Source organism: Pelmatolapia mariae, linkage group LG10_11 (genome assembly GCF_036321145.2).
Source record: "Pelmatolapia mariae isolate MD_Pm_ZW linkage group LG10_11, Pm_UMD_F_2, whole genome shotgun sequence".
Classification (NCBI taxonomy): domain Eukaryota; kingdom Metazoa; phylum Chordata; class Actinopteri; order Cichliformes; family Cichlidae; genus Pelmatolapia; species Pelmatolapia mariae.
In genome coordinates this window covers 10732011-10752503 of record NC_086236.1, presented here as the reverse complement: position 1 = coordinate 10752503, position 20493 = coordinate 10732011, and the positions used below count along the sequence as shown (strand labels likewise).

General features: G+C 40.2%; 1 protein-coding gene across 2 annotated transcripts in view; it reads left to right on the top strand.

Annotated features, from left to right (window-relative positions):
- Positions 1–20493, top strand: part of jade2 (jade family PHD finger 2) — a 221614-nt gene that overhangs the window by 158571 nt on the left and 42550 nt on the right. The window lies entirely within an intron of this gene.

Sequence of the window (20493 nt, the reverse complement as noted above, 5' to 3'; positions counted from 1 at the left end):
AACCAGAAAACATAGTACATCACAAACGTCCAAGTGGGCGAGGACCAAATAATAATACATTTCGCTTGTTTATTGGATCACATCACAGCAAAAACGCATTTACGTTTCGGCACAGAGCCTACAAATTCCACTTAAATCCCTGGGTTTGTACACAGCTGAGAGTCAAGTTATTTGGAAATCAACTTTTCTCATCCCGTGATACTATTCATAAGGACCAATCACATGCGTATAATTGTATCTAATCTAGGTCTCATCACACAAAACAAAACTTAGTGCACCACCAAGCTCACACACTCGATGAACACAAAGGGATGTTTGATCTTTACTGCAGGACAGTCACACAAAACAGCAGAAGACAAATCCAGCATGTGTTTGGGCTTTAAAAGCTACAAACTGTACTAAAAAAATGAAATACAATTTTTATAACAAGAGACCAGGCGTGTTGAGAGGGAAATGCAACACAGGTTCCTCAGTAAGATTGAAACTGTGGTAAACAACTGGCTGTGACTCAGGAGGTAGAGCAGTTTGTCACCTAATCAGGGTCGGCAGTGATGACTCAGCCTTCATTCAGTTCCTATGATAAAACACATTGTAAAACGTTGTATGAAACACAGTAGAAAGAGAAAAACTCTACAAAAGCTGAAAAAAAGTAAAAAATAAAATAAAATCACCAAACAAAATGGAAGTGTATTTGGGAGGACAGTAAAGTGAACAGCTGTGGAAGGGACGAGCTAACAGTAAACGGCTGATAGCAAACGTATAGCTTCAGGATTATATGAATCATGTGATTAGAACACACATTAATTTGTGTCTTTTTCTTTGTTACAGCGCCGATGAACCTTCAGCCTCTTTTAAGCGCGTCTCAGTGAAGTCCTTTGCATGTTTTGGTTTCTGTAACTTTCAATTCCTTTAGAATTTGTGCTTTTTTTTCCTATTTCTGTTGTGTTCAACTTGCATTGGGTTTTTTGTAGCGTTTTTCTATTTGCTGCCCCTCATGCATCTTTCAGGAAAAGGAAAAGGACATTTTTGATTGAATTAACAAAGAAAGGGAAGAAAAAAAAACAGTGTAAATGTAGTTGATTTATATGAAGGACTTGCTGATGCTTTACTGCGTAAAACTATCTATTATATATTTTCATATTCCATCCATTTTTGTCCACTTATCCAGTTCAGGGTAGCGGTGGGGCCGTGGCATATCACAGCAGTCAATGGATGAGACCATGGACGGGTCACCAGTTTATCAAAGGGCTAGTATTCATGTCCAAGTCCACCTCTTTTTTTTTTTTGCTTTTAAATTTGGTTTATATTTAAATATTTAACGTTTGATAAATGCTAATGTATTTGTGTACACAGCTCTAGTATTAGATTCAAAAATAGTTAACACAGAACCATGTGACCTGAACTGTTTATGGCAAGTTCAGACAAACATCGACTCCAGCACTTAGTAATTGTGAACAAAGTGCTGCTGGCTGGAAATGAAAGACTGTATTTATGATGTGCACAACAGGGGATTCCTTAAGGAACTGTGGCAAGGACTAAAATTTCCGAAAGCTCACACCAGCCTCTTCTTTAATCCTGTCAGGGCTTATGCATGCTGCATGCAAGACAGCCAATCCATGGTGTCTGGATACATTGTCAAGTGAGATTTTGGAGACAATTTAATCCCTCCCCAAATCCTGTTTTGTTTGCTGACATGAAACAGTTTGTCCAATAAAACCTCAATCCAATGGAGACGAGGGGCTTTAGAGTAATAAGGTTTTCATAACCGGGATTTGATCTTTAAATATTTGCTATTAGACATGGTGTGGTGTGTACACACTTTCCTCTCATTTTAATTAAACTCTGTGTGTGAATGCCTGTTTGTTGCTCTCTCTCACTCTCTCTACCTCACTCTTTTCTTCCCTCGTTTTCTCTTTTTTCCTCTCTTTATCTCTGCACGGACAGTGCATGAGGACTCTGCAGAAACGGGGGGGTGGGGGGTGTTAGATAAAAGACACGAGGAAGGTAAAAGAGTTCTTGGGGAGAGAGAGAAACTGACAGAGGGGGCTGGGAAAAAGGAGGAAAAAGAGAAAAGGAGTGCAAGCAAGGAGGAGACGGGAGAGCAATGGATGTAGATTTGAGAAAGACGCAAGAAGAGGAGGCAGGAAAGGGAGAGGATTAGCGCACATGGAAAAAGAAAAGGGGAGTGTGTGATTGTAGAGGAATGAAAGGAGAGAGAGGAGCAGAGCGTTTGTGTCACAAGGTTTATTTAGAGTTTATTGTTTTGGCAGAGCTCCAGACTCCCTCCCTATATTCCTCCAGCAGGCATGTCTGTGTGGGTAAATACAATATGTGTGCACCTTTTGATGCATACCTGTAAGTGTTTGAGGACGAGTGTGAAACTGTGAAAAGTGATAGAAAGTTTTCACACCTGCAGAAAGCAAATAGTTTAAGGCTCATGAATGCGTTTAGATGCATGTTGGGAACACACACACACACACATAGAGCCAAAAAGCCGAATATCTGAACTCTGATTGGAGAATGATGTTGCTATGGATCCCAGATGGGTGTGGCTTCAGTGTCAGTGAGTGATATGCAGGAGCTAATAAATCATGTAGTTTGTGTGTAAGTGTTTGGGGGCGATAGACTTGGGGTGTGTGCTTGATTAGTGTGTGTGTATCTGACGGCTGTGTGCACTGCACATCAGGGAGGGCTTCACAAAGCTTCAGTCTGCTGAATCCAGCCTCCACTGTCTGTCTGCTTGTCTGACCCACTTTCTCCTCTTTCCTTCCTTCTTTTCATCCTTTGTTCCCTTTATTGTGCTCCTTCCTTCCCTCCTCTGTCCATGCTTTATGCTATCCCTTCTGTTCCTGCTACCCTCATCCTTTTTTTTAAATGCCCTCAATTCTTTTTTCCATCATCCCTCTATTTGTCTTTTAATAGAGGTTTCTCTTTAATGACTGGATGAACAAGTTCCTGCACATCATTCATTTTCCTTTATTTTCTTATTTAATTTTTTTCTACCTGTGTTCTTTATCACCCTTCTTGCACACCCTCTCTGTTCTTGGTTTGTTCTTCTTTTGTTGCCCGTCAGCCTTTATGAATGTCTACCTGTCCTTTGCCTTCAAGACTCTCATGTGCTATTCAGCAGCTATCCATCTTCTGCTTTTAAAATTTTACCAACCTAAGAACCAGATTTATTCTCTCGTTTAGCTTCAGGTCTCAGGAAAAAGAAATGGTGCCACTGGAGCTGAGGATCTTGGTTTGGAGGTCCACAAAATCTTTTGGCGTCCATCCCGTCTTTGCTGGATTTCTTTTTATTTCTTAAGGACGGGACTTTAAGATACTGTACACAGTTTATTAGCCCCTCCACAAATTCTCTAAGGTCGCTCCATGCCAACATATACTTTGACTTTTTTGTAGATTTAACTAAAGAAATGGGAACAAATTATGTGCTTGTCTAACAGGCTGCTGGTAACAAAGTGCTTAAAGATGGAATTTAAAATGGGTTCTTTGTGAAGTTGTCTCTTATGTGTACACACGACAATGGTGTTTTTTTATGCTTCAGTGATTCATAGGTCAGTCTTAAGTAGCACAAACAAAAGCATTCCTTTGAAAACGGTGAGGTACAAGGAGTGCAAACTGAGAGAAAAAGCAGTCAATGTCCAAAGAGAAACTTTTAAAGACCTTCAGAAAGCTTGGAGAACTATTACCAAAGACATTACAAAGGAGTCTGCCTTCTTAGAACCAAAATACAGGGTGGGCCATTTATATGGATACACCGTAATCAAATGGGAATGGTTGGTGATATTAAAGTCCTGTTTGTGGCACATTAGTATATGTGAGGGGGCAAACCCCTCAAGATGGGTGGTGACCATGGTGGCTATTTAGAAGTTGGCCATCTTGGATACAACTTTTGTTTTTTCAATAGGAAGAGGGCCATGTGACACATCAAACCTATTGGTAATGTCACAAGAAAAACAATGGTGTGCTTGGTTTCAACGTAACTTTATTCTTTCATGAGTTATTTACAAGTTTCTGACCACTTATAAAATGTGTTCAATGTGCTGCCCATTGTGTTGGATTGTCAATGCAACCCTCTTCTCCCACTCTTCACACACTGATAGCAACACCGCAGGAGAAATGCCAGCACAGGCATCCAGTATCCGTAGTTTCAGGTGCTGCACATCTCGTATCTTCACACCATAGACAATTGCCTTCAGATGACCGCAAAGATAAAAGTCTAAGGGGGTCAGATCGGAAGACCTTGGGGGCCATTCAACTGGCCCACGACGACCAATCCACTTTCCAGGAAACTGTTCATCTAGGAATGCTCGGACCTGGCACCCATAATGTGGTGGTGCACCATCTTGCTGGAAAAACTCAGGGAACGTGCCAGCTTCAGTGCATAAAGAGGGAAACACATCATCATGTAGCAATTTCAAATATCCAGTGGCCTTGAGGTTTCCATTGATGAAGAATGGACCCACTATCATTGTACCCCATATACCACACCAAACCATCACTTTTGTTGTTCCAACAGTCTTGGAGGGATCCATCCAATGTGGGTTAGTGTCAGACCAATAGCGGTGGTTTTGTTTGTTAACTTCACCATTCACATAAAAGTTTGCCTCATCACTGAACAAAATCTTCTGCGTGAACTGAGGGTCCTGTTCCAATTTTTGTTTTGCCCATTCTGCAAATTCTGTGCGCCGATCTGGGTCATCCTCGTTGAGATGCTGCAGTAGTTGGAGTTTGTAAGGGTGCCATTTGTGAGTAGCTAATATCCGCCGAAGGGATGTTCGACTAATGCCACTCTCCAGTGACATGCGGCGAGTGCTACGCTGTGGGCTCTTGCTGAATGAAGCTAGGACAGCCACTGATGTTTCTTCATTAGTTTTCTTGCGTCCACATTTTGGCAAATCCAACACTGAACCAGTTTCACGAAACTTAGCAAGCAGTTTGCTAACTGTAGCATGGGAGATGGGTGGTCTCGTAGGGTGTCTTGCATTGAATCTGCTGCAATGACCCGGTTACTGCGTTCACCAGATATCAGCACAATTTCGATCCGCTCCTCACGTGTTAACCTCTTCGACATGTCAATGGCTGTGAACAAAGAGAAACTTGTAAATAACTCATGAAAGAATAAAGTTACGTTGAAACCAAGCACACCATTGTTTTTCTTGTGACATTACCAAGAAGTTTGATGTGTCACATGGCCCTCTTTCTATTGAAAAAACAAAAGTTGTATCCAAGATGGCCGACTTCTAAATGGCCACCATGGTCACCACCCATCTTGAGGAGTTTGCCCCCTCACATATACTAATGTGCCACAAACAGAACTTTAATATCACCAACCATTCCCATTTTATTACGGTGTATCCATATAAATGGCCCACCCTGTATAAAGAAATGAGTGGTGGCTCAAGCCTTCTGCACAACCCTGTACTACTCTACTTGTAGTAAAGTGCAGCTGTTGGTTCAAAAGAGAATCTGTCCAAGTCCAGTCCCAAACTGACATGCTGTTTCTGCACAGATGCCAAACAAAACATCAGAGGAAGCACCCATTTCTGAATCAGGATGGGATATACAAAAAGAGAAGAAGCTATAGATGTTTTTTTCTTTCTGAGGTTAAATGTACCGGTGCATAAGAAGTTATTAGTTTTATATTTCCAGCAGCACGAATCACGTAAACAGAGGCATAAGTTTGCAATAACGGCATTTCCTTTGGGACGATGTAGAGCAAAAACACAAACACTGTCGACGTTCAGCAGCATGAAAAAAGTAGCAGAAGAACTGGAGATGGAAATTTAATATCGCGCTCGCATTCAGGCTTGTATTGCTACTCTTATCTTGCGGGCGCCCACTCGCCTCACATGTTCATGATCTATTTTAGGTCGTGACCAGTAGTTAAAGAGTCAAGATAATGCTCACTGGCTAGAGTGCCCCTGCTGTGAAGATTGTGATTACTCCGTGTTCTGATAGTTTCAGTGGGTGGCATTAAGCCCCTAACTGTTTTAGGACCCTCTAAATGGCACCACAGAGGGAAGGTACCAATCACACTGAGCTACTTTATTCTCCAGGTAGCTGATATTATCTGAAGGTCTTTAATGATTTGCAAGGATATTTGTGTTCCTGCTGCCAAGATCTGCCTTTATGGCAGTGATTCAGTCCACAGTGTTTAATGCAGTCTGTAGTCAGGCAAAGCAAGTCAAGGCAAGTCCAGGTTTATTTATGTAGCACAATTTAAACACAGTGATGTTCCATATGGCATGAGATATTATTGAAAGCATAAGCTGGGGGAAAAATACATTTTAGAGACCAAATGCTAGAAAAGTCTTTAGCCCTGTTTGATCCAGATGCATTTTTAAAGCTAAACTCTGCACTCCTGAGTTCTGGTTTAACTTTCAGAATAGCCCTGGAGAATCTGAGAGGTCTGGAGGGACTCCATCTATTTAGCCCGAAATCGCTGTTTGCTTTATAAACAGTAATAATATTTTAAAATTATGTGAAAAGCCAAGGCTGAAGAGGTGGAATAATGCACTGTACTCCAGGGCTGTGCTGTCAGTGAGCTGTAGCTGTTTGAAGGTGGTCTGATTTAATCCAGTCTCGTTAGATATAATCCTCCAGTGTTTGTTCTATTATAAAGGAAATCTTCAACAATTTGCATGAAAGCAGTAGGCAACGTAACCCCGCATAAAATCACATCAGGTTAGGTTTGACATTCTGCTTCCTGCTGAATCAAATCAATATTCCTGATTAATAATTAGTTCTTCACCACAGGTCTATATATGAAGTGTGGAATCAGTGCATGACTACAATCTTCTGTGGATCTGTTGCGCTTGTTCAGATCCTCACAATTCGAATAATTTACCCAGCGTGCTTCGACGTGTGATTGATGGTCGAGGTATTACCGCGAGCTAAACTTTGTCTTTGTATCTGAGGCAGCAGAGGTAGAGTTAGTACAGTTTGCATCTCTCAGGCAGGTTTTTATTTTCACTCATAAATTTGTAATGTTTTGAGAGATGAGAATGTAAGATGTGGGAGTTATCCAACCTTCCCTCTAGGATCATGAAAAGGATTCATGGCATAGTGCTCAGGTGTTTTGCTCTGACTGTGCAGCTCACCGGTGTGTAATATTTCTGAGTGAGGACTGCACGAGGAAGAACATTTAACGGTGCCTTTTTTTCAAGACCCGAGTTAGTGAAGTCACTTTCTTATTGCTATTTCCTTCAGACTTTTTCTTGCATAACTTTTTTGTAGATAAAACAGTCAGATTTAATTTTGCTTTGGGATTTTTTTGGCGTGATGTGCAGCACAATGCTATTTTCTTTGGCTACAAGCGGAAATAAAAGCACCAAAATGTTTGGTATCAGTTATTAGATTATTGTAAGAATGTATGTTATTCGCCAGATCTGTCTGTTTAAAAAGCTTTAAAATTACTATTTCCCTGTAGGAAGCAGATTCTATAATCTATTAATCAGTCCACCTTCTGGCCTGTTGGCCAATGAAAGTCAAATCTTCTCTCTCTCATTTTTGTTCTGCTTCTGTATCTACTCAGGAAGCGTTAGGCTTACTGTAACACACACGTTACAACAACTGTGATTCGTCTGTTAGTTACAGTATAGCACAAGGATAATTCCTTCATTAAAAGAAAGTGTAAAAAAAAGAGTTTTAGCAGCAGTATAAACCATGATTCGGCGTCTCGCATCTTTAGTAGCAATCACTTTTTGTGTGACTTTTTTCTTTACAACATTGCTTTAGTTCAGAATTTTGTGCACAGCTCTCTTAAGGTCCCGCCACAGGATTTCAGTCGTGTTGAGGTCTGGACTTGAACTGGGCCATTGCAACACCTTTATTCTTTTCTTTTTCAGCCATTTGGTTGTAGATTTGTTGCTGTGCTTGAAGTCATTGTCCTATTGTGTGACCCAGAGATCCTCATGTTTGACTCTAGAAGTCTTCGCAAAATTCAGGTTGTGCGGCTGCAAAATGTATGCAAATCATCTCCTCTCCACAACCGTGCCTGACAGTTGTTATGAGTTGTTTGTACTGATATGCTGTGCTTGGTTTTTTATGGCCACTTTTTGTTGTCTGTCCAAAGGACTTTGTGTCAGAAGTCTTGTAGTATGTTCAGATGCGACTTTGCAAACCTAAGCCATGTTGTTTTTAGAGAGCAGAGGCTTTTTGGTGGGGACCTGTCCAAACAACATCTACTTCTTCACTCATTTTCTAATTGTGCTGTCTTCAGTGTTAACATTTAATATGCTAACTGAGGCCTGTAGAGATGAAGATGTAACTTTATGAACATTGCTCCACTCCTGAGAAGACTATGGTATTGTTTTATCACACAGCTGAAAGCTCCAGATTAACAAACTGCCCAAACATGTGCTTTAATAGAGGTGCTCACGCAATTATAGCATCCTGTACAGCATTAGTATACACCTTCTTTCTCTTGCCTGTCTCTTGCCTTGAGCAACAATAACTGTCATTCAATATTTATCAGCTCCAAGTCCAACATGATCAGCTCAGTTTCACTCGCGATGGCGCGGCAATGCTGACACAACAGCACACACAAGTACAAGTGCAAACGACAGCATCGTCCAGTGCTCCACAGGCTCTACAGGGATTCAGACGAGGACTTAATCTAGCTTTAGGGCTCTCTTTGAGAGCCTCTCTGGTTTCAGAAACAAGTCTGTGAGAGAGATGAGTCAAACACAGTGGTAAAGTCGAAGGCTTGAGCTGAAACTGGGTAAGCTTGGTAAATCCAAGGGGAACTGCAGTTTCAGGTGATAATTATGTTCCAAGATTCATCACTAAAGTGACCCCTGCCTGGATTTTCACATTAACAAAGACCTGCCAGTCACCAAGTCAGCGTTTTTGCTGGTTGTTGCACAAGTGCATGCAGCTTGCTTTGAGCCAGTGATTTGATCTGTTTTTAAATAATCGTCTTCATCATTAAGTGATGAAGTGATAAATAGATATGAACAGGAACTTTAAATCACCTCACACACACACACACACACACACACACACACAATCCCAGCACTCTATCCTACACACTTGAGCAACATGTGACAAATTGATTACGTGTTTACACTTGCGATCACAGCAGAGCTCCGTCTGAAACAAGCTGTCTACATTTAAATACATGCTCCACTTTAATTATTCCAGTTGGGATTGTCTTGTTAGTAATTAACCCAGGCTCTACATATTGGGGTTGGGGTGATATTGGGCCAATTAAAGATCAATAATCCTGATCTTTAGCTGGCTGCTTCCTCACAGTGGTGTCTGTGTATTTCAGGGTGAGTGAGCAGTCGATGACGCTCATTAGTAAGCAGCACAGGTTTTTAGTCAATATGGTGAGAGCTGAGAGGGTCAAATCAATATGGATCTGAGCTGGAAGTTAGTTGGAGAAGTAAAGAAAGAAAGTGTTATCTTCTTTGTTTCTTGGCTCATTTCTGCTCTTTTCTTCTCTGACTTTTTTGTTTTACTCAAATTTTGTTTTATCAGTCTTTGGCTGAGCTGTGAAACTCGAAAAAAACAAAACAAGCTTTGTTGTTATCTTTGGATCAGTTCTTTACTTTTTTTTTGTCTTTTTGATTGTACTGGATTCCTGCCTCCCTGTCTGTCTTTGTAAGTATCTAGTCACAGTAATTTAGCACATGTGCGTCACATATTACTTAAGTCGTTACCATGAAATCCATTTTTAGTCACAGACCCTTAGAGACGCGCACACACACACGCATCCCCACATACAGACGGATGTTCCTGTTTTCACACACACGCACATTCATTCAATCTCTGGTCCCCCCCTGGGTTTTTATCTCTATCTCAGAGATCACTTTGGGAATTAGTTCAGACTTAAATAGGTCCTGCCTTTTGCCCGGGGGCAGCACACACATGGATACACACTGTCTTCCTCAGACCTAAACACAGCAGCTGACTGAGGGAAACAGAGGCAATCATTTCCTGTTTGTTTTTTTCTTCCATCCACCTTGATATTCTGTATCAGACAACCTGATTTGAAATGTCAAAACGAAAAAGGCCTAAATATTGTAGTTTTAACTGGTGGTTGAGGTGTACAGGTTGGAGGAGGAGATCATTACTGATGCTGCTGGAACTGTTTCCTAATAAATAAAACATTTTCAGGTTTTGTTTTCGTTAGTGTAAACTCAGCATCGCATATAGTTAAGAGAAGGCAAATACATAAATAAACATTACTTTTTAAAACCTGTTTTATACATATTTCATTATATATCAATGGACAAAACTTTGACGTTTTTATAAAATAATGTTTTAAAATACAGAAAACTGTTCAAAATATATTTTGTTTGTATTTGAGCCCCAGCAAAAAAAGTAATCTGTTACTCAAGTATTGAACAGTTATTAAAAACTGTGTGCCAACGCCTCCTGCAGGTAGGCCGCAACTTAACATTTTATACCAAATAGAAAAATACATAATAGTAATTAAGTTTTGATAATTAAGTGCTGCCCTTCATGTATTTTATCTGGAACATCTTGTATCTCGTCCCTGTCGTGGAACGTACTGGTCTACGTCCACAGCATCGCCGTCCACGTGCAAATCCAAAAAACAAAAATGTCAAGAGCATGCCAGAGCAACGGGGTGGAGATAACTGTCTAAATATCTATAACTATATACTGTAACTGTAAACTGCATAACAATGTTGGCCAACCAGAAACCTAAAAACAGTAAGATGGTTGCACAGTCTAATTTTTTTTTTTAAAGCGAGATAAAGGTTTGCACTTTTGACGTTACAAGAAAAAATTTCCAGTTTTTAAAAAAATCTTCACTTCAAGGACTTTTTTAAAAGCTCCTTCTTCTGTAAACAAAATTCCAAAGACTCATTTACCGAAATACCCATGCACCTGTGGATGGGAGGAGTATCACGGCCTTGGGAAACTGCAGCTTTCCCTGGCTACTCATAAAGGACATGAACTAAAGCTTCTTTTGGCTGCTTTTTTATTCACAAGAGGTCGCCACAGCAGATGGATCTGTATGGTTGATGTCGCACAGATTTTTATACCGGATGCCCTTCTTGACACAACCCTCACAGGGATTTGTGTCTCCTCCTGTTCTCAAACTACTGATCTTTCGCGTTAGGTGAATGTGTCAACCACTGTGCTCTCGAATCACTACTCGCAGGACCATGAGTACAAATTGAAAAATGGATAATCAATTTGGGTTTTTTGTATTTGTACTGTATGCTTTTGTGTTTCACTAAGTATTTAATAAGTATTTAATAATAGAAATTGTGAACTTTAGGTTGCTTAAACTTACACCATGTGGACCCAAGTTCAGACACGCAAACTGAAAAACGAGCCATTTATTAAAGTCTGGACTTGGAAATACAAATCAAAGGGCAGAACTAAGTCATAATCTAAACTGGGTGAGCTAAACATAACAAAACCCTGGAACATGGACATAGACGTAGAAACCTGGTTAATAATCTTGGAAGCATGACATGGAAACAAGGTAAGGTAACAGACGCTCGGACAAGGAATGAATGAACACACACAGACTAAAAGCACACAGGAGGTGATCAGGGGAAAGTGGAAACACATGGGGAAACAGCTGACACAAATAATAATAACAACGTCACAGTGGAAGAGTGAAACTAAACACAACGAACACTGAAACACAAGACCTCCTTAAAATAAAACAGGAAACGTGAGACACAGACATGACAATACAAACTTGACAACCTGAAATACATGAGACTAACCAGAAGACGTAAGTGAAACATAACTAGATTAAACTTGAGGCAACTAAATAATGACCCCAGAACTTAACATTATTTTCAAAATACAGCAAAAGAGATCAAAAACCAAATGAAAGCGCTGGCTCACAGAGTGCGGTCACTAAACTTGCAAACAGGCAGGCAGCTTCACCAAAACTTGGCAAAACCTTGCAGATCGCCAAAATCAACAAGCTGCTGGTAAGAGAGAGGGCTAATGTTTTTAATATAGGATGTATGGATATACATTAGTGTGAATCCCAAAGCACAAGCACACTTAGCCTTAAGTAAGACCGATTTCACATGCTCTTGCACCGTATGGTCAGCCTAAATGCACATTAGCCCGTTCCTAACTCTTAGCTGATGCTCTCGCTTTGCCTGTAAATGTAATCGGGGTCGATTCTCGTATCGTGTAGATTCCTTGTACATCTGGCTTTCATAAGAGCCGGTGCATAGCTGCTGTTGTGTCATGTTTGTTATGCTTGTTATCGGAGCATTGTTGACGCCCACACTGTCATTCTAAATAAGAGCGTAGGCGTGCATTATTCTAAAGAGTCCTTGTAGGTGTGGTATTGTCTTTGTTTGTTGACTTTGATAAGTAGTATACAGCGTCGAATGACACCGTTGTGTCAGCGTAATCTGGCTTTCCTGTAAGACAGTCATTTTACGTGTGTGTAGCTGTGCCTTCTATATTTTTTAGATGGCAAATAATATTTTTAACCCATTCATTTTTAAGTGCAAGCATCCATTTTACATTTACATCACATTTTACAGCATATTTATTTATTTTTTGTTAAGAGATTCAATCTCAACAAGCACAAAATAAATAAATATTTAGAAGTATTGTTTGCCGATCGCAGTTGTGCTTTGAGTTTTGAGAAGGCTACAGAAGATTTCCATATTTCAAACTGGTGTGCAGCGTTTTCTTAACCCTGGATTAGCCGCTGTGGAAAGTGTGTTTAAAAATGGGCAGTATTTGGATGAGCGAGCATGGCGCTCTCCTGCCAGATGACTCATGATGAATTTAATAGTTGATAACAGACCGTCTGTGCATTTGAGGAGGGAACCTAAACAGGCAGCAAGTGATATATGTGCATATAGTTTGTGTACAATCATTTGTGTGGGTGTGCATTTGTTGTCAGGACAGTAGCGGTGTGGCAAGTGCAGGAAAAGGTGATGATACACACAGAGAGGGGGGATGACACAACCTTGCAGTGTGAAGGTTAAAGAGCGAGGGAGAGATATGGAGAGGCGGTAGCTTTGCTCAGCAGAGTTAATACACTTGTAATGCTGATTATCTCCAGCCTGTCGTGTCATGGATGGATGACAAAGGAAGGAGGTAGCTTTAGCTGTCGAGGGATTAAGGGACGGAGGATGGATGAACCAGCACGAGGAGTTGTAGATGGATGCTTTCAGCCGAAAGGTCCATTTTGTCTGTCATTTATCGAACGTTATTCTAAATCAAGTGTTGAACGTTTCATTGATAAGCAAATGTTACCACTTTTATTTTATTATTCATATCTCGGCCCGTGTACCTGCCAGAAAGCTAATTATCTGTCAAGTTTAATTTTCAGTGGACAAATTAACGAACGACCGGTCTCCAAAAATGTGTTATATTGACTCTGTCATGACAAATGGTCATGAATCAGCACGTCTTTCCTGACTGGGGAAGAAAAAGGGCTTTTAAAACCGCCCAAAAGAGGACGTGAGTGATTTTTAAAAAATTCTTTTCCCGGATATCATTGTGGAAATTGTCTTTGTAGTCATTTCCCGACGTGTCGGGTAGATAAACACGTTCACAAGCCATCTGCATTTTCAAATGAAACCCTCACGGCATTTAAAAGGTCATGTTGTTTTATTGCTTCACGCTGGCGAGATTATCCAAAGACAAACAGTCGTCCCTGATAACTGATGTTTTTATAAACTGCAACAGCCGCACATCTCTCTTTATCAGCAGAGGAAAAACAGTGAAATCATCAGCTTTTCAATCCTGACAAGAGAGCTGTTCTGCTTTCCTTTCATTGTCTCCGTCTCATGCGACTGAGGTTTTCAAGTGTCCTTGTCCAGCGGTTAGCTAGTCCAAAGACCAATTTCATAACCTTTTGTGCTGACAAACAAAATTAACTCTACACGTCTTGTCAGATTTGTATCTGTGGATCAACACGTCTGAATGAGACGGACACATTTGTACTTAAGGAGGAGGAAAAACTGACTTGAGGTTAAGGGCAGTATTTAAAAAGGGGGCAGGGAGAGTTGGTAAAGGGCAGGAGGTTCCAGCAGGCAGTGGAGTAAGGGAAGCAAGAACATTTCCTAAGATACTAAAAAAAAACATGGTAAAATAAAATGAATATAAAAAGTAATTACAAAATACAAAACTATAATAACTCAGCTCCGAGCGTGCTGGACAGACTTTAGTGAAATAAATGGATTTAGTCCTGGATGTGACTGTTTGCCAGCCTCCTTCACTTCTCAATAGATTTCATTTCTCATCAGTCTGTGCAACAGAGCCGACCAATAACAAGGAAACTTATAGCTCTCTTTCTGCGCTTCACACATAACAATAACCTGGAGTTGTGATGGATTGTGTGATCTTCTGGTTATTATTGAAAACGCTTCTGTTTGGTTCAGTATGACTTTACTTAAACAAGAAAGTTGAAAAACTGCTCAGTGCTTTGGACGGGTAGCCTTAATATAAAGGTTTGAAGAAGAGGGCTAGAGGAAATCGCTAACACGTGGAGGTAAAGCAAAGCACAAAACAAGCAAGCAAACAAACACCAAGATGCAGCTTATTTGTTATTTTACTCCAAAATCCCCTCATCTGTCAATGCTCTCCCCTTTCCTTACCCACCCCGCCTCCCCACCCCTCATCCTGCTCTCCACTCCCCTGTCATGTTTGCAGGCAGAGGTGGTTGTTTTTGAAAACAGACACACAGTGTCCTAATCAAAGCCAGGCTCTGCACATTGTGTCCCAGTTGAGCAGCTATTTTTATCTGCACTGCTCTAACACAGGGATGGAATGGGTCAGATAGGCCAGGCTGACGAATCCGTCAAGACCAACGGAGACTGTAAACAGTCAGCCGGCAGGACTGCCAGCGCACACGAACGCACACCTACACACAGCTGCCCCCGTTTAAGTAAACAAGTAAACTGATAATGGCAATCAAAGATCGTTCTCTTTCCTGCATCTTTGTCTTGTGCTGACCCACGTGAGGACAGGTAGCTCCAGTCCAGGATGTGGATTCGTGTTCCTACCAGTACAAAACGTTGCTGCGTGTGGTTATATGTTGGCTGTATTGGTAGTGCTGCCTCTTAAATACCTGCATTTGTGACTTTCTTTCTCTCATGCACAAACACACACACGCACGCACACATAGGATGCTGACACACACACATAAATGTACTTAGAGACCCATGATTACTGATGCACCGTTGTGAGAGAAAGCCAATTGGCAGAGATCCAGTTTCTGGCTTGTTAGTTTGAGACTCAAGTAGTCTGGCTTGGACCCAATTAGTTTTTCTCCCTTCCTCCCTTTCTATGCACACATTACAATTGTGCTGTATACCGCAACAAAGCTGGAAATCAACACAACACTGGTACATTTTATATGACATAAGGGATGTCAGCGCCTATAATAGTTCTTACTGCAGATTCCTGCTGTCAGAGCAACAGGGAATAGCATCTATAAGCGCATTAAACGGCTCTAAACAGTATGCACGGCACATGGTGTTTGGTTTACAGAGCAGCAGCCGTGTTAGTCTCATGGTAAAGGCATGCAACCACAATGTATATGGTTCAAATACATTCATTATGGCCTAACTTATTGTTTCCTGTTACTCTCTGTTCTGAAATCGCGGTTTAAATTACCATTATTGCTGTGGTTTACAAACTATGGGGTGCTTATAACGAGGGAAAAACTATAACGTGAATTAAAATTGAATAGATTTGAATGATTTTTCTTTGATATTCAGTCAGCTGATCTTTGATTACTTAAAATTCAACTTGGATCCCTAGAAAAAGGGGCTCTTGTGGAAAGCCATGATTTAAACTATGAGCTGCTGATAATAACCGGCTGTTGTGGTTTGTTTGTTTTATAGTGTAAAAACAGAATTAGCTGAAAACAAATTGCTGCAGCAAAACCAATTAGGGCGTTATTAATATTAGATTATCTGAGGGATAAAGTGTAAGTATAACCAGGGGTGCACATAAGTGGTCCGCAGGTGCGCATGCGCTGTCAAAATAAAAGACACCAGATAAGAAGTTGCAACGCGCGTTTGCGTACATAAGATTTTCTGGAGGAGGACAGACATTTGTTTAGAACTCTTAAAGATGTCGAAGAAGCAAGCTCCTTTAAGCAATTACTTTGGTGTTTCTCCACCTCCAAAGAAATGTCAGAAGGAGTCCGAACTGCAAAAGAAGCGCGTATTCTCGGAAAAGTGGTTGCAGGAGGTGAGCTGGCTTCAAACAAATGGTGAACGCACAGAGATGTGGTGCAGAATATGCCGTGAAAATCCCACTCTAGCGGACAAAAACAGTGCCTTTTATATGTACGCAAACACGCGTTGCAACTTCATCTGGTGCGCGTCTTTTATTTTGACAGCGAATGCGCGCCTGCAGACCACTTATGTGCGCCCCTGAGTATAACCTACCTTTCTAATGTCGAACCTGGGAGTGGGTCTCATGTGCAGAGTTAAGAAGTACTGCAACGAGTCATGTGAAAAACTAAGGACATCCCATGACTCAGTAGCTTGTAAAACCACCTCTTTAAGTAATTGTTTTATGACCAGTCTCTTATATCATTGTGGAAGCATTTTAGCCCACTCTTCTTTACACCAATCTCAGTTCATTGAGGTTTCGGCCATTTGCTTATTCACACTTCTCTTAAAGTCCTGCCTCAGCTTTTCAGTCATGCTGAGATCTGCACTTAGACTGGACGATTGTAACACCTTGATGAGGACTGAAGAGTTCATGGTCGACTATGAAGTGTCCGGCTCCTGTGGCTGAAAAATAAGCCCAAATCATCACCCCTCCACCACTGTGCTTGACAGCTGGTATGAGGTGTTTGTGCTGATATGCTGTGTTTAGTTTTCTCCAAACGTGGTGCTGTGCATTATGGCCAGACATCTGTGCTTTGGTCTTGTCTATCCCAAGGACTTTGTTCCACAATTTCGTTGTACATGCACAATGTCAATAAAAGGCTATTCTATTGTATTCTATTCAGAAGTCTTACAGTTTTCCAGATGCAACTCTGCGAACATAACCCATGATGCCATGTTCTTCTTAGACAGAAGAGGCTTTCTCCTGGAAAATTGGAAGCTGTCTTGAATTTTTTCCGCTTGCAAATAAGCATTCTCATTGCAGGATAAACCTCCTCCAAGGAGGCAGCTCACTCTCTGGGCAGTGTTTACTTTTCAGAGTGCAGGATTGTATTTTGTATATATTCATTTTGTTTCCTCAAATTGTTGTTGTTGTATTTAAACAGCTTTAACCTGGTACTCTAATGACATTTAAAGTCAATCAAAATCATCATATATAATTCCCTATATAGTTATGTTGTCAGTACCAACAATGGCAGTAACTCTAGCATTATAGGATTATTATCACTTTGGCCTTGAAGGAGAGGTCATAGGTCAGATGTGATATCTTTATATAGTTTTTTCTATATGTTGACAATATGTAGCACATAGTTTAAGTTATCTAAGGTTTTTTTAAGATCAGTTTTTAACCAATAAATCATTAAGTTGACCTCGGTGGAAATAAGTCAAATTTTAATGGATTGTGAACATGACCCCACTCCACACCCCTGCAAAGTTGGATCAGAATTCCAAACTTTTCGAGTTATCGTGTTTACAGACATAATAATGACACAGACACGCTCACAAATGCTAACAAAACCATAACCTCCATGGCGGAGGTAATGATGGGCCGTGAATTGTTTGAAAATGACCTTGTAACCCTTCCCTGGAGAGCAACAATGGCTGCTCTAATCACTGCTGACGTTTTTCCTCCTTGGCATTGTGTTAACCCGCACAGGCTTTACTTTTCAGTCAAGCTAGTTTTGGTACTAATGTGCATCAAGATAAGAAAGAAGATCAATGGAAACTTAAGTTTAAGAAAAGATAAGCCAACTTAAAATTTAAACACTTTTTTCTGTTTTATGTTTGGTGGATTTTTAAATCAAAAGCCTCAGAAGGAAAAGTAAGAACATGGGTCCAGTGATCTATAATGAGATGTAAAGTACTTTGTAGCTGGATAACTTGGTTCATAACTAGAAATTTATCGCTGGCCTCTCACTGAAATGAGTGTGGAGCAAATGTTTGTTCAGAAGCGCTGGACATTTTCTCTTCTCATCATCTTACTCCTTTTCCCCTTTGAAACATACTGCTGGAGCATACACAGGCTCTGTCATCATTTTATCTGCAGATAGATTTATTGGTTAGCATTTAACAACTAAAGCTTTTTATGTATTTCTATATCTTTGAATCATATTTATGTACCTGTCTTTCTCAATGTATCTATCTCTTTCTGCCCGTTAGTCTAATTCTCAGCTATTTCATTTGCTTTCTTCTTCATCTTTTTTTTAATGTCTTGCCAATACAAAACAGTAACACATGCATTTACAACCACAGATTTTCTTTGAACATCCATATGCGCATGACATAAACATGCATGCTCGCACATCCATCTTCCAGCTCAGCGCAGACACTAATGCGGTCATATACCGCTTGCAGGGCCATATGATAGTAATTTGGCAGAATGAAGGAGCACGAGGGCTCAGCTGGAGTTTGGGTTCGAGTGGAAGAAGATCGAGTTTGTTGGCAGGAAACAGGATGCCGCCTTTTGACTCTGTGACCGTGTCAGAAGCGGAGGGATGCACTATAAACCTCTGATATTATGACATGTATCATTTAAAACTCATGATTCTTTTGAAATGTGAATCTCTTTAGTTTCACGAAACACTAACAGACAGTTATTGATACTCACAGAGCAACTTTAATGTTTGCTGGAGGCCATTTTCGGTCCATCTGATGGCTGTACTTCTACTGTATACATTTGACTTTCCTCTAGTTTGGTGATCACCAACTTCAAAAAAAAGTCTGCATTGTGTTGCGTTTGCTGGCTTTAATTTTACTTCTCGAAGTGTTGCTGGACCAAACAGCACAGGTAGAATCACAATAACATTCATCTGACGTGTATTTGCTTTGCTTTGTCTCATATTCACAACTACTGTAACTAACATAGCAGTTCTTTTGGCGTGGTCTCGACCCAGTTCTATCAAAATCAGTTTAGAGTTTACTTTGGGTAATGTAGAGAAGCAAACATTGGTGAGTTTGGAAATGGAGATCTTATAACTTAGCTGTATATCATCACTTTTGCAGACTCTCAGTGGTCTGTGATCACTCTGATTAGTTAATATTTGTTGCTTATAAGAATAACGCAATAATGGAAAAAGAGAAGGGTCTGTATAAATGATGAAAGTAGCTTATGCTTGTTTTATATATAGAAGTGGCAATGTTCTAATAGCAAGCATAAACATAAAGTATACAAAGGTTATATAATACCAGCTACCTGTATGAACCGACTGTTGCACAAAAGCCAAATGGGAGCACTGCTAACATGGTTACATTGACACATAAAACAAGAGCCTGAAATCATTAACTAATACTTAATACATGCTTTTTATAACCTCTAGTCTCTCACTTACTCCGGTGTGTTTCTTATTAGGATTAGCCCGGCTTCCATAGCTCGCCTACAGCTGGTGCAAAAAGCCGCCAATCGATTTTTAACTGGCAGAAGCAAGCGAGGGCACATTACTTCAATTCTGACTTCCCTTTACTGGCTTGCAGTTTGTTTGCAAATCCATTTAACTTTTTTTTTTTTTTGCTTGTTTGTTTGTTTGTTTTGTTTTTATGGTTTTATGTATTGCAAACAGGAACAATTTGCAGCTGCAGCTCCAAAACAGTGGAAAGTTTTGCCATTGCACGAGACGTGCTCCTTCACCTGCTGTCTTTAAATCTTTTTTAAAAACGCTCTTTTATTTCCTGACTTTCGATTTAGTGTCATTTGTTGACTATGAATTTTATGTTGCTCTTTTATGTGCATTCATTATTACCTTCTACAGCTTGTATGCGTCCCTAGAACTTTTACTCTCTGGGCTGTTTTTCTCTTATAGGTTTGGTTTTGTTGTTTGGTCAGACCTGTTTTTCTTTAAATGCTTTATAAAGAAAGTGACATAATAATGGTAATGGGGGGCTAGCGCCTGTACCAGCTGTCATAGGGTATTTCAAGCAATAATTTGAAACATCTCACAGGTTTTCTGGTCTGATGCGTCCTAGTTAGTGGCTCATTCTTCCTTCATTTTGTGGTTTAATGGTGGGCGCCAAACCATTAAAAAGAAGAATTTTTTAAAATTTTTGACAAAAATAAAATATTCACCTTAGCTATTTGACTTTTTTTTAATAACCTAATGACTTTTCAGATATTCAAAATCATGCCTATGTCTAGGATGTCGACATGCTTGGGCTGTCATGTGTTCTGCAGGTGCTGTTGTCATATGAATATACTTATAGCTTAGTAGTGCTTAATAGCATGCCATTATTATAAAGTGTTCCCTATTTTAATTATTGTTTTTGTTTGGGGGTTTTTCATTGGCATTTCCTTGTACTGTTCACAAGTCAGTCCACTATTAAACATGTACTTAACACAAATATTATAGAAAATAATGTGCAAATAGTTATTCATTTGCAGCACCAATCATGC